This window comes from Petromyzon marinus, chromosome 4 (assembly GCF_048934315.1).
Source record: "Petromyzon marinus isolate PM22_M1 ecotype Great Lakes invasive population chromosome 4, UKy_Petmar_22M1.pri1.0, whole genome shotgun sequence".
Taxonomy (NCBI): domain Eukaryota; kingdom Metazoa; phylum Chordata; class Hyperoartia; order Petromyzontiformes; family Petromyzontidae; genus Petromyzon; species Petromyzon marinus.
This window is the reverse complement of record NC_133670.1, coordinates 1086643-1100401: the sequence shown is the minus strand read 5'-3', so window position 1 is coordinate 1100401 and position 13759 is coordinate 1086643. Positions and strand designations below refer to the sequence as shown.

General features: G+C 54.7%; 1 long non-coding RNA gene across 2 annotated transcripts in view; it reads right to left on the bottom strand.

The window, feature by feature from the left end:
* Positions 1-13759, bottom strand: part of LOC116938850 (uncharacterized) — a 19664-nt gene extending 5905 nt beyond the window's left edge. Inside the window, exons 1-2 of one of the 2 annotated variants that reach the window (XR_012930333.1) lie at positions 13387-13759; positions 13-227 (exon numbers count right to left, since the gene is read on the bottom strand). This is a non-coding gene — a long non-coding RNA (uncharacterized LOC116938850). The remainder of the gene's footprint in view (positions 1-12; positions 228-13386) is intronic. The other variant, XR_004402337.2, reaches the window with a different exon arrangement.

Sequence of the window (13759 nt, the reverse complement as noted above, 5' to 3'; positions counted from 1 at the left end):
ACACACGCTCACGTTGCAGGCGAAGGGCCGCTCCCCCATGTGCGTCGTCCGGTGCCTCTTGAGGTATGACACAAAGGCGAAGCCCTTGCCGCACTCTTCACACTCGTGCGGCCACTCGCCCGTGTGGGTGCGCGCGTGGATCTTCAGCGTCTGGCCGTGCGTGAAGCCCTTTCCGCACTCCTCGCACACGTGCAGCCGCTTGACGCCATCGGTGGCCAAGCTGTGACCTGCAGCGAGGGTCGACGGATAAAGGTTTGTGTTTTTGGATTAGATCGCTTAAGTATAAATGTGTTGTCAACCCGCCAGGTTTGTCATGTCAATTAGTTACGAACGCCTACGTATTAAACCAATCAGTCTTTATTTTACGTGCCAATATCGCCCTCAATAAAGTAGGCATCGGTGCACATTACAATGGAATGAGAACGGTACAGGGGGCATAGAGCAAACAGGAGTGAAAACAGAAACTCGTCACGCCCTTGGCGTTTAACACCGACTGAGCAAAGTAAATTGTGGAAATTGAAAGCAGCCAAATGAAGTGCAACCTCGCGCAACGAATAGCATAAGAAAGTTAAGTAGTAAATACAAAATAAATGAAAATGGAAACAGTTTTAATAAAAAAAATAGTTTATGGGAAGGCGAGTCTTGTGAGCGTCTCGAGCCGGCCAGGCTGCGTAGGCGCCCGGGAGAAGGCAGTGCAGGAAGTGGGACTGTGAACGCATCTGTGCAGACCGACCTTTCGAGTGAAATTCTCTTTTTAGTGTGTGGATTTGTATTTGACACGTAGATTTTGACGTGGATTATCTCCAGTTTTCTCCCACATGCGAATTATATTTTAGTATTCTCGCCATTCTTATTGCTCAATGGTGGCCAACACGTGGATCGCGACCCCTGGGTGGATCACAGAAGATCTTACATGGCTCTCAGGAGAAATCAGAACGCTGACACAAGCATAAAATTCTCGTTAAACCTGATGGCAAATAAAAGTCCCTGATTTAGAATGCGTACATTAAACACAGATGGACTCCTACCAATAGATGGCGCAAGTACTTTACGTTTACGTTATATTACAAGGTTGAAGCCGGGTAATTGTTAAAAGACATAGCTCGCTGATGGATGCAAAGCTCATTAAGATTAATCTCATGGATGGCAGTGCTTGGTATATTGACCGCTGCTGTTATAGTCCAAGGTGATCACCACAAAGAAAGGCGCTACGGTGTCCTGCAGTAGTTTCGGAGGAGGATTTTGTTGCTGCGCACCGTTAATGTCCACTGTGAAAGTTGACGGTGTATAGTATTTTCAGAATCAGGATCTTTATTTAGACTGGGGAAATCTGATCAGCTATGAAGCTCTTTTTGACATGTCCAGGAGGGGTGGGTCAGCAAGTTACAACAACAAACAACGTGGGGGGGGGGGGGAGACGCGGGGCCGGCGAGCTACAGACGCACATAGGAGGTGGCACGGGGGGCACATTGGCACACCCTCGCACTGGGAAGACTATGCCCGAGAGACGCCTCGTGTAAATTCACCACCAGCATGAAGAAAAATGCCATGAAATCCCATGGGGGCGAGGCTGGTGGGACTTTGTGACGTCGTAAGGGGAAGACTTAAATGCAGAGTGGATTAAAAGTGCAGAGATTGGCACCGAATTGATAGAGTCCCTGTTATCTGTTAGCGTTCACAGCCAGCAAAGATTCGAAAGTAATAAACACCTTCAAATAAAGGAATCTAAGAAATGGATCTGGAGAAGCCCAAATGGTAAATGTAGCACATTCCATCAGCATGGAGGTGAAAGTGCAAGATAAATATTGGCCCTGTATCTGGAGGGCGAGTTCTTCGGTTTTCCGAATTTCAAAATGGTGATGAATTTGGCTTTCTCGTATGCTTTCAAGATTTTGCCCGTCCTTTGTGTGACGGTGACGATTGTTTGCATGCCATTGTTGCCCATATAGTCCCACATTCTTTTGGAACTCAGGATGCAGACCAACGTATCCCGGTGCCTTGTTGGACTTTGTGGCCCTGAGGGCCACTTTAGCAACAGCACACAGTCTTATTAGATCTGTTGTTTGCAGCAGTTGGCTCAAGGTGACGATGAGTAGCCCCATTGTGTGTGGTGGCTATTGCAGTGGTCTACATCTATGTATGTTGAACTTCTTTCGCACCGTACAAGGCCAAATGTGCTAATCAGAGGTGCTGGGGAACGACAAAAAACTAAACACAAAAATACGTTTTCAAGAAATTAGTTTCAATCTAGATTTAAAAGTGCATAGCTCCAGTGACTCGCTAATATCAGAAGAGCATTCCAGACAGCCGCAGAAGTGCATCTGAAAGCACGCGATGGAGTGACCATCTTTGCAATGCAGTAATTTATAGCTGAGTGGCTGCTGGCGGAGGTAGTTATGGCGATTCCTTATTCGGGGGAGTATGTACATTAATGACTGTAACATGATGACTGTAATGGTTATCAACGATGTGTTCTCGACGGTGGTGAACTTGTGGGGAGCGGTAGAGTAGCTGTTAGCACGCTGCGCTACAAAGCCAGCTACCCGAGTTTGATTTCTGATCACGGCCAATACCATTGACAATTATTTGAACCGGTCTTGGGCCTTTCCTATGTCGATGCAGCCTCAAATGAGTATCTAGTGCAGTGTGCAAACAGCACCACTCGGGAGCCAAAGGCGGCTGGGCTTGGTGTTGGCCACCCACCCCCAAGTGTCGGCCTTCATAGACGCGACTTGCTCACAACACTAGTTCCAACAGCCTGTTAAGGCTATATGGGGGATTTGTGTTTTTCAAAGCACAGTCCTTTATGCTTTGAAAGACAAAAAAATATATACATTTTTGTAAACATCCGGCTTGCGAACGCGAACTCGCACTTGCGAACCGAACCGCGGAACTATATAGCTTCACGTGCAAATGTACAATATTTCTTATTTATGAATTTAACAATGCTTCCCTTTTTTGTTGAACTGTAACACATTTTTTTATGTTTAGTTTGTTGTCCTCCCACACCTACGATTAGCACGGTCGGCTAGTCCTGAATACCTCCAAAACCAAGGTGCTATGCTTCTCACAGGGACTAAAGCAGGAAGTTATTTTTCCCCAATTACATTCCTTAAATAATTATCAAATAGAGCAAGTCAAGATCTATAAGTATCTTGGGGTCATCCTGATTATATTGGTAAAAAGAAAAAAAATTGTATCGACACAAGCACTGCTTCCCCCCTATGTTCCATTTGGAATTGATAAAAGCTACCATACTGCCTCTACTTGATTACTGTGATATCGTGTATAAATCAGCCTCAAGTACTGTACTGAAGAAGCTTGATTCCATCTATCACTCGGCCTTAAGATTTGCATTGAACTGTCCATATAGGACTCACCACCGTGATCTCTACATTGGGTCAAACTTAACATCTCTTAATGTTCGACGGCTTGTGCACCAGATCTTATTTATTCACGATGTACTTACAAAAAAATCCGCAGACTACCTGCTGGATCTCCTCTCTGTTTCAAAGAACAAATTTGACCTCAGGTCTTCGCTCATTTACCAGCTTCACATTCCCTATTGCCGTACAAAAACCGGAGGAAGGGCCTTTGCTATTGATGCCCCCAGGGTCTGGAATGCTATTGCCAATAAACTGCAACTTGAATCACTACCTATGAGATATTCACTCAAAACTGCTCTAGAGGAGTTGTACACCCCTAGCTGCCACTGCTATTCAGTGGCCTAAAATAAAATAAAATGTTTCGCTCCGGATGACCGTTGCAAAGTATTATCTGTATTTTGATTTAGTGTGCTGATCTTAAAGGTGCATTGAAACATGTGTAGAGGAGTAGAATGGGGAAGTGGCGTCACTTGTGCTGTCCAGGGCGATGATGTGACGTCATGCGCTCGGGGCAGCAGAGTGACGTCACGGCTCCTCAAGGATAAAAAGGGGACCCCGTGACGTAAGCGGGGTCGTAGCTGGAGAGTAGGGTCTGAGAAGGGTGGAACGGGGAGCCAGGGGCAAGAGGGTAGGGATAGGAGAGAGCACAGTGCCAGGCTAGACGTGGCTGTGCTCCTCGGTCGGCCGTGTTGGTTGATCCCACGGCCGGGGCAGAGGAGACAGCACAGGGCAGCCGGCTGTGTCGGGACCAAGCCCGGGACCCCTAACCCCTGGGGAGTTGTTCACCCCTGTGTATTGTTAAAGATTTGTAATAAAACCTTGGCGGAAGCCCTTACCTTACCTTAGCCTCCGAGTGAGTCGTCGGGAACTCCTTTACAACCGGTGTCCGGAGTGGTTACGCTGCCGTCGCTATGCCTAAATCGGGCGGGCGGCATAAGAATCCACCGGCGGGACGCCAGGAGAGTGCTGACGACGTCGGGGAGGCTCCTGCTGCGACCCGGGGGCAGTCCGTCGTCGTGGAGATGGACTCGGCGGGGCAGGTGGTGTCGGCGGCTGGGAGTCCCAGCGCACCACCCCCGGTGTTGGGGGGCGATGCCGAGGAGCGGTCGCAGCTGCTCCTGCGGGCGATCGACCAGCTCACCGCCGCCCTTACAGAGGTGGGAGCGCGGACGCACCCATCCGGCCCACACTCCGCGTGGCACCGGCGGATTCCCGCTGTTTTGCCGCCCGCCAATTTGGAAGTTGGCGCCATTTTTCATGCGCCGCCGGAGGTGGCGGCCATGTTGGTGGGGGAGCCGCAAGCGGACGTAATTTCCGTTGCGGCGCTGGAAGCGGCAGCCATTGTTGCGGCAGTGGCTGCCGTGGATGCGGCTGCGGATGCCGCCGCGGCTCCGCGCCTCGCCGTGGCTGCGAGCTTGGCTGCGGATGTCGCTGCCGCGGATGTCGCTGCCGCGGCTCCGCACCTCGCCGTACCGGCGAGCCGGGCCGCGGATTCCGCCGCAATTGCGGGGTGGCTCGCGGGCGCCGCTGCGGCTCCTCATCTCGCCGCGTCTGCGGCGTGGCCTGCCGGGACCGCAACGCCACCGCACCACGCCACGTTGGCGGGATGGGCCGCGGATCCATATGCCGCCGCATTTGCGAGGTGGCTCGCAGGCGCTGCTGCGCCTCCTCACCTCACCGCATCTGCGGCGTGGCCCACGGAGGCCGCAGCGCCGCCGGCCCTCGTCGCGTCTGTGGGAGGGGCCGCGGGGGCTGCCGCGGCTCAGCACACGGGCGGGGCCGCGGGGCTGGCTGTTGGCGATGCCGCGGGCCCGCACCTCGTCGCGCCTTCAAGGTGGGCCACGGGCGCTGGTGCGCCTCCGCATCCCGCCGCGCCGGCGGGGTTGCCAGCGGCCGCTGCTGCACCTCTGCACCTCGTCACGTCTACGGCGTGGCCCGGGGGGGCCGCAACGCGGCCGCTGCTCGCCGCGTCTCTGGCGTGGCCCACGGGGGCCGCAACGATGCCGCACCACGCCACGTCGCGGGTGGATGCCGCGGATACAGAGGCCGCCGCAGGCACGCACGCCGGCACCATGGCTCCGTACGGCGCCGCGGACAGGTGGGTTGCGGGTGCTGTGGCGCCTCCACACCTCGCCGCATCTACGGCGTGGCCCGGGGAGGCCGCAACGCCGCCGCCCCTCGCCGCATCGCGGGAGGTTGCTGTGGCTGCGGCTGCAGATCGATCCGTCGCCGTGCCAACAGCCCCGAATGGCGGCGTGCGTGGGGATCCCGGCGCCAGAAGAGGAGGCCGCCTCTCAGGGTGTGGACACCCTCGCGGCCCTGGCGATGCCCGGTCGTCGCGGGAGGGGGGCGGGTGGTCGCCGTCCAGAGCAGCGGGGGCAGCCGGGACCTTCCCGCCTGCAGGACACTGCCACGGTCACCTGCTTCCGCTGTGGTCAGCAGGGCCACATTGAGCGGGGGTGTAGGAATGCCCCGGGGGCCTTCAGCAAGGGGGCTCCAACTCCTCCCGGACCCTCATCGGCATCAAGCCCAGGGCCTCAGGCGAGTCGCGACGCATCACCCGCGCGGCCGCCCCCCTCACCTCATGCATCTAGCGGGGCTAGGGCTCATCGTCAGGGGGTTGTCCTCGAGGGGTCGGGTGCACCACCATTGTCACCCACTGGATGGCCCAGGCTGACCCGCCACTGGAACGCGCTGGCGCATCGGATGGTGGCGGCAGCTGCTGGCTCCTCAGCGTTGGCGGGTTGCGTGCAGGGGGTGCGAGTTCGCCTCTTGGTGGATACGGGGGCATCTGCCACCATTATTTCAGAGGCCATTTTCAAGCTCCTACCCCACAGCGTCGGTCCGTTAGGGCCGGTTCGTGGGGCTTGTGTCGCCGCGAACAGCAGCAGTTTGGGCATATTGGGCCAAGTTATAGCGTCGGTTCGGGTGGACGAGATTGAGTTGGCCGGGCCTATTTTGGTCTCCAAGACCTTGGCAGTTCCATGCCTCTTGGGGACCGACTTTTTGTCTAGAATGCCCATTCGAATTCTCGTTGACCAGGGCTGTGTGGAATTGCCATCAGGGAGGCGGCTGCAATTCCTACAATCGCCTACCGTCCTGTCTCCCTTGGTTGCCAGTGTGCGGGCCTTGAATAGGGCGGCGGTGACCATGCCGCCGGCATCACAATTCTTGCTACCCCTTAGGTTGCGCAGACCGCTCGAAGGGGGCTCCACGGAGACAGGTATCCTCCTGTCCCCGTCGAGTTACTTTTCAAGGACGATGGGATTGGTGGGCGCCTTGACGGCCGTGTCGGGGGGCCAGGACCTTTTTCTACAGGTCCTCAATTCGGGGCCCACGCCAATCGTAATCCCGGCCGGTGCCGTCCTGGCACACGCGACCCCGGCTCCCCCACCCGAGAGCGCTGCCCCGGATGGAGGAGTCGTGGCGGGCGTGATGCGCGCGGGGGACTCCGACGCATCGTGGATCGCCACGTTGTGCGACGAGAATGCCTCGTTGTCCACCGGGGAGCGTCAGCAACTCCGCGAACTCATCGAGAGGTTCACCGATGTGTTTAGCCAAAGTAAATTTGATCTGGGTCGCACTACTCTTTTGGAACACCACATAGATACGGGCGACTCAGCCCCTATTCGGCTTAATTCCCACCACTTTAGCCCTGCAGAAAAGGAGCATGTCCGCTCAGCTGTCGACGAAATGTTGGCGGTGGACAACGTCTCCCCTTCCACTAGCCCTTGGGGTGCTCCCAAATTGCTAGTCAAGAAACGGGACGGGAGTCTCCGGTTCTGCGTCGATTTCCGTAAATTGAACAAGATCTCGGTGGCTGACGCATATCCATTGCCTCGCATGGATGATTCCCTGGACGCCCTCTCGGGCGCGCGGTTCTTTTCGACTCTAGATTTGCTCTCCGGCTTCTGGCAATTGCCGCTGGACGAAGCCTCTAGACCCAAGACAGCGTTCCGCACGCCCCAGGGGCTGTTCGAATTCAATCGGCTTCCTATGGGTCTTCATTCGGCCCCAGCCACCTTCCAGCGTCTCATGGAGATGGTTTTGGCGGGGCTGCAGTGGGAGTCTTGTTTAATCTACTTGGACGACGTTATTGTTTTTGGGTGTACGTTTGACGAGCACTTGCAATGCCTCGAGGCTGTGTTCGTCAAAGTGCGCGCTGCGGGCTTGAAATTTAAACCCCAGAAATGCCATTTGCTACAACCATCAGTGAAATATTTGGGACACATTGTTAGTGCGTCAGGTGTCGCCACGGACCCGGAGAAAACGGCTTGTGTCCGGACGTGGCCGACTCCCACATCTGTCGCGGAGGTGCGTAGCTTCGTCGGCTTCGCATCGTACTATCACCGGTTTGTCCGCGATTTTGCGACGATTGCGAAGCCGCTGCACGCCCTCTCCGCCAAAGGCCAAAGGTTTTACTGGGGCGCGGAGGAGGCTGCTTTTGCGACGCTTCACACGGCCTTGGCGGATGCGCTGCCCTTGGGGTACCCCGATTTCTCGAAGCCCTTTCTGCTTGACACCGATGCCAGCGACATGGGCATTGGGGCAGTCCTGGCCCAGGTGGTCGATGGGGTGGAGAGGGTGGTAGCCTACGGCAGTCGGGTTCTGTCCCCGACGGAACAGCGATACTGCGTGACTCGGAGGGAGCTTTTGGCCATAGTTTTTTTTGTTCAATTGTATAGGCCCTACTTGTACGGTAGGCGGTTTACAGTCCGAACCGACCACGCGGCCCTGCAATATTCGCTGAGGATTGGTCAGCCTTCGGGTCAGCTGTCCCGCTGGCTCGAGGTGCTCCAGGATTACCCCTTTGACGTAATCCACAGAAAGGGGGCACTGCATGGAAATGCGGACGGCTTGTCCAGATTGCCGGCAGGTGGCAGGTGTGCTTGCGCCCTGGGCTCTAGCCATTGCAAGGCCCCAGGGGACGTCGCGGCCCAGTTGGTCGCATCGGCCGCGACGGCCACCCCCCCCCGGGTGCGGCGACATCCGCGGATTTCGGCCTGGGACTCCCCCGGGAGGTATGGTCCAACTTGCAGATGGATGATTCCTCCCTGCTGAAGCTATGGTGACGCGTCGGACGTACGGCCCGGGGTTCAGCTTCGTCGGCGGCCCCAGCGATCGCCGTGCATGACGGACTCCTCATGCGTTGGGATGCCCAATTGGAACGCTATTGCGTGGTTGTGCCCACTAGCCTACGTGGTAAATTAACCCGAGCCATTCACGAGAAGCTTATGCACTTTGGCTACCACAAGACCCTATTGACCCTTAAGCGGGACTATTACTGGCCAGGTGTGGAGGGTGACGTGGCACTGATTTTGAAGGGTTGCCACGACTGCGCGCGGAGGAAGGCCCCAGTTGTCCAGGACCGGGCCCCGCTGCAGTCCATCCGGGTTTCTCGCGTTAATGAACTCGTGGCGCTCGACATCTTGGGCCCATTCCCTGCATCCCAACGGGGCCATAAATACCTCTTGGTGGGCGTTGAGTACCTCACACGTTGGCCTGTGGCATGGCCTTTGGTCGATCAGTCGGCCTCTTCTATCACCGAGGCGTTCATCCAGGGGTACGTGTTGGACAAGGGTGCGCCGGAACAATTGTTGACGGATCAGGGGCGGAATTTCTCGTCTAAGCTGCTCAAGGAGGTGTGTGACCTCCTTGGCACCAAGAAAATCCGCACCTCGCCCTACCACCCCCAATCGGACGGGATGGTAGAGCGCTTGAACCGCACCCTCACTTCCATGCTGTGCCACCATGTGAACACATCTCAATCGGACTGGGACCTGTTCGTCCCGGGGGTCTTGGCAGCGTATCGGTTGGCTCCTCACGCCTCAACGGGATTTTCGCCTTTTTATTTAATGTACGGGAGGGAGCCAGAGCCCCCGGTGCACGTCCAACTGGACGTGGGGTCCTCCAGGAAGGGGTCGGCTGTGCCGGTCCCTTTGAAAGTCGCGCTTGACCGGCTGCGCGAGGCACAGCAGGCCGCTGCCGAGAATTCCACCGGCCGGCAGGCGGCTAATGAGCGGCTGCCCAAACACCAGGCAGCGGGCCTCCCGTGGGTAGCGGGCCAGAAAGCGTGGCTGCATTGTCCCCAGGACCCAGTTGGCACATCTGCCAAATTGCACCGCCCTTGGCAGGGTCCCGTTGAGGTCGTGGAAGTCCCCCGGCCGCAGTGCGTCCGGATTCGGTTCGGACGCCGGCGGTGGATAGTGCACCCGGCCCGGCTCAAACGCTATATTCCATCTACCCTGGGGGATCCACCCCCAACTCCGGGGAGGTCGGCGGGTGATGCGTCTGTCGTGCCTGTCCGGCCGGGTCCTGTTGACGGGGGCGGCGTTCGCCCTGTTTGTGTGCCCCCAGGGCCCTTCCAAGTAGCGCCGGCGAGGACCCCCCGGCCACCGGAGGCTACGGCAGTGGGCCTGTTGCCTGCGGACAGCCCACCTGCACCGGCGCCGGACGCCACACGGGGAAGCGGGCCGGCAGCGCATACCCGTTCAAGGGGGATGCGGCTCCGGTGATGGCCTGGGCGGCCGTTCGTCGGATCCAGCCCCGGCGCCCGCTCGGCACTGCCGGCCGGAAGAAGCCGTCTTACTTTTGGTTGTTGTTATTGTGATGCCTGGGATGCCGTGCTACCCTAAGGTTGGGGTTTTCTTGCAGCCGGGTCAGCTGTTTTTTTTTTTCACAGGGGGGTGGTAATGTAGAGGAGTAGAATGGGGAAGTGGCGTCACTTGTGCTGTCCAGGGCGATGATGTGACGTCATGCGCTCGGGGCAGCAGAGTGACATCACGGCTCCTCAAGGATAAAAAGGGGACCCCGTGACGTAAGCGGGGTCGTAGCTGGAGAGTAGGGTCTGAGAAGGGTGGAACGGGGAGCCAGGGGCAAGAGGGTAGGGATAGGAGAGAGCACAGTGCCAGGCTAGACGTGGCTGTGCTCCTCAGTCGGCCGTGTTGGTTGATCCCACGGCCGGGGCAGAGGAGACAGCACAGGGCAGCCGGCTGTGTCGGGACCTAGCCCGGGACCCCTAACCCCTGGGGAGTTGTTCACCCCTGTGTATTGTTAAAGATTTGTAATAAAACCGACTGATGCTCCTGTTGTTGTGGAGTGACTCATGCAGCCAGCTATGGCTCTAGGGTTTGGTGTTACATGTGTAGTGGAGTATGAAGGTGTGTTGTGGAAAATGCGCGATTGCATGATCACACGGACAGTTTGGGTTATCTGGGGTCAGCCTGTGGAGAAGGCGAAAACAGTGTGGGTCGTGTTAGGACAGCCAGGTGCAAAGGCTGGGATGATGAGGTAACGGTTGGGCCAATTAAGCCAGAGGATCAGCAATGGCGGTGATTGGCTGTGGCTGTTGTCAAGGGCAAGGAGGCGCCGAGATGTCTGGAGAAAGGCAGGTGTTTGAGGACGAGAAGCGTGCGGAGGCACGCGGGCCAATTAATTAGCGATAATGAGAATGGGGATAAATTGGGGGAGACACACAGAGAGTTGGGAGCTGGACGAGGAAGACGTGGAGTTGGAAACAGAGTTTGGAGACGGAGTTTGGAGACGGAGTTTGGACAAAGTGTGAAGCAAGACGAAGTATGATAATTGGTTTTTTACCCTTTTATCTGGCAACAAAACTGACACCTTTTTTACAAGGAGTCATGTTTACATTGACCACAATACCTGCGGTCGGAACGCAAATAAAAAACAACAAATTTTGATTTAAAGCTTTCGTGACTGCAGTAATTCATATTCTTAGCTCTTTCGGTAAAGTCACGTTGAAGGGAAACAATAAAATAATAAAATATATAACAATAAAAATTCTCATGACGTTTCGACCATAACACAAACGGTCGTCATCAGGTGTGTCGGTTTGCATAAATTTATTTATTTTTAAAGGTGTATTTATTTATTTATAATAAAAAAACGACAGCGCCACGCGCAGCGATTTGGCAGTTTATTTAGAAGGACTAGTCCATCTATGTTCTGAAAAGAGGCCCCTCCTCTTATGTATGCTGTCTGAAAGCCACTGTAAGCGTGAACAATCAATTAAGACCTGAAATGGTTTATCAAATCTTTCCAATGATTGCTAAGCCAGAATCCATCTTCTCGGTTGAAATTGTCTCTGTGCTTGTATATGTGGATAGCCTCATGAACGAATCTCTCATGGTAGCCAGATGGCTTACAAAGAACCTCTGTCTTGGAAAAATCAATGTCATGTGAGCCTACTGAATTATAACAATGATCTGCCACGGCCGAGGTGTTGGTCCTACCGTGTTTAAGGTCTGCAAACCGACACACCTGATGACGACCGTTTGTGTTATGGTCGAAACGTCGTGAGAATTGTTATTGTTTTATATATATTTTATTATTTTATTGTTTCCCTTCAACGTGACTTTACCGAAAGAGCTAAGAATAAAAAAACAACAACTCTGATAATGTATGCACTGTCCTTGAAATTGATTGGTCCACACCCGAGACAGCTTTCTTTAGAGCCTCGTCTCACATGGTGTTGGACCAGAAGACGCCAAAAGGCGCACAACTCAAAGACAATGCACCATCAGAGTATGAGAGCTCGGGATAAGCAATGGTGCAAGACGAAGTAGTTAGCAGTGGAGTGAGCGTAGCGATAGCGGAGCTGAAGACGCTGTGTGCGGAGTTGCTGAACGGGGAGTCGCTGAGTGCGAAGCAAGTGAAGTGATAGTGGGGAGACAAAGGTGGTGAGCGAGACGAGCGGAGCACGGTGAGCGAGCCATACAGAAATAACCACTTGATACTTCGGTCAAAACCATCACACTACCATATGTAGCAGGCGTTACTAAAAAAAAATCCAAAATTCTAAACAAACACAAGATCCAGGTCCGGTTCAATACAGTACACAAAATTCGTGATCTGATCCCATCCGTGAAGGATGTCATTCTTGACTTACAGTACCCCGGGGTTTACAAATTGAGTTGTACTTGCGGTGATTGCTATATCGGGGAGACAAAGCGACATGTCTCTGACCGAATTCGCGAGCACAAATCAGATTTGAAACACGGCAGAACGAATTCTTCTGCCGTAGCTGATCACTGTTACAACGCTGTGGGTGATCACGATATAATTTTCTCCGATACCAAGGTCCTTTGCAAACCCACGGGTTTTTATCAGAGATTTGTTCACGAGGCAATTCAGATCTACAAACACAGACACAATTTCAACCGAGAAGATGGTTTCAAATTAAGCAACCATTGGAAAGATGTTCTAAATTGAACCAAACATTAAACTAATTTTCAATGGTACAGTATATTTTTCAAGTAGTGGTACCCCAAACTTTCGCAGCTCTTAAAAATTCCCTTTTCACACCATCAATAGGTAAACTTTCCCTCCCCCCCTCGCCAACCGGCATGTTCACCCGCATGTACACCACCTCTACACCGTTCATCATGCTAAGTCGGCCAATCAAATGCTAATTTTTATGCTAATTCCTTTGTCAAGGCACCTTGTTTCCTCGCACACAGCTTAAAGGTCGCGGTCTGAGCGTGGCTGTGTTTCACTCCAGCGCTGTCCTCTAGACAGTCTGGTCCCTTCACCTGATGAAGGCCGCTTGTGTTGTGGACGAAACGTCGTGATTTTTGTTTTATTTTTTACCTACGTGACTTTACCGAATAGAACCAAAGAGTATAGATTATGATTTAATTTGAACATGGCCCAGGCACTGAAAGCTCTTGCATACAAGACCCAGCAGTTGCAGCAGAAGCACACAGCATAGCGTCAGCACAGCAGTAGCGTCAGCAGTCTCAGCATGACCACAGCCACATTTGTCCAATTTGGACCGTGACGCCGGCAAACAATGGCCAGCTCGTTAAGAAATTACGCCATTGTGGTGGGGGGACAAAGATGCCCCGTGTAGCCTGTAACAGACTGTTGGGGCAACTGCTGTTAGCGAGCACCTATGAAGGCCGGCACTGTGGCACACGAGATGGGTCGCCAAAAACACGCCCGGCCGCCTTTGTCTCCCCAATTGAGGATGTTTACACACCTCACACCAAGTACTCATTTGAGGCTGAGTCGACCTTGGGAAGGGCCCCGGACCCGTTCAGATAATCGCCAGGGGTGTTGGTGGCCGTGAGCGGGAGGCCAGGTTGTTATTAACCGGGGCGGTCTCCCGGAATTGAACCGCGAAGCCTCTGCAACTCTCGAACGCTCCGACCGCTGGGCCCCGTCGCCCGCGACTCTCGAGGCAGGCGTCGTGACCACGACCCCGGGGCACCCACCACGTGGCTCCTCTGAGGTCCGCGGGGTCACTGCGGGGTCACCACGGCCGGGCCGCACCGCCTATAAGCGTCGCTTGGTCGGCTCGCACGTAATCGATTCCGTTAGGAGTCGATTCCGATCCCTGGAACCGACAGCGG